At 49.7% G+C, this 1,094-nt stretch overlaps 1 non-coding gene across 1 annotated transcript; it reads left to right on the plus strand.

The window, feature by feature from the left end:
• Positions 1-228: 228 nt before the first annotated feature.
• Positions 229-349, plus strand: LOC122212522. The gene has a single exon (XR_006199198.1). It is a non-coding gene; the product is annotated as a U6atac minor spliceosomal RNA (small nuclear RNA).
• The last annotated feature ends 745 nt before the right edge of the window (positions 350-1,094 follow it).

Consider the following 1,094-nt stretch of genomic DNA (forward strand, 5'->3'; position numbering starts at 1 on the left):
AGCCGAAGTCGGCCACTTAACCGACTGAGCCACCCAGGCGCCCCTCATCTGTTTCTTTTTAATGTGGCTACTAGAAAATCTATTTATTTACTTATTTATTTATCCTTAAGTAATCTCTACACCCAACTTGGGACGTGAACTTACAGCCCTGAGATCGAGAGTTGAATGCTCTACCGAGGGAGCCAGCCAAGCGCCCTGCTACTAGGAAATTTAAAATGACATATGTAGATGTTGCACGGAGGAGAGAAGGTCAGCATCCCCTTTGACAAGGATAGAAGAGGGGGCCTGTGCGGCACACACATAGTTACAACACACTGCCACCTACTTGATGGCATCTAAACGTGGTTTTGAGAAAAGGAGAGTGACCCCTGAGTGGGTACCAGGTATCCTTTTGGGGTAACAAACATGTTCTGAATAAACAGTGGCGTTGGTTCCATAATAGCGTGAATGTCCTAAGTGTCACTAATGATACATTTTATGCTCGGTGTATTTCACCAACATAAAAAATCGCATATGTGTCTCCCGTTACACTTCTGTTTTCAACGTTTGTTTCAAGCGGAGAGGTGGGGGTGTGGCTTTGCTGAAAACAGCGTCTCTAGAAATAGAGAAAAAGGTGGAGAGAGGCAAGGACGGGCTGACGTCTGGTGGGAGAGGTTGGAACGCTCTTCTTCCGGGGCCCCCATCTCCTCATACTGGCTTCCTCTTATCTCACTCCATGTCCCTCCCCACTTGTCCTTCCGCCCGCTGCGTGGGGGTTTCTCCCTGAGATGACTCTTTCCCTAAAATTCCTCGCAGTTTATGTGGCGTTAAGGAGTTAGGGATCTTGATGGTTGGAAATAGAAGACAGCACCCAGCTCGGGCTCAGCCCCCACCTCCCAGATATTGCTGATGAAGAGAAAAAATAAAATCTTTTCTGTGCACCTCTGGGATCCAGCTTCTTCAGAGGGAATCCCATGAGGCGAACTGACGTGTGGTGTTGGAAGCCGGGACAGCGGTTGAGGGGGGTGGGGGCTCGGGGTCGGGAGGAGGTGGGTGGTGGTGAGGTTGGGGCCTAATAAAGGGCTGTGGGACATACTCTGTTATGGGTCTGGTCG

This window comes from Panthera leo, chromosome F3, assembly GCF_018350215.1.
Source record: "Panthera leo isolate Ple1 chromosome F3, P.leo_Ple1_pat1.1, whole genome shotgun sequence".
NCBI lineage: Eukaryota > Metazoa > Chordata > Mammalia > Carnivora > Felidae > Panthera > Panthera leo.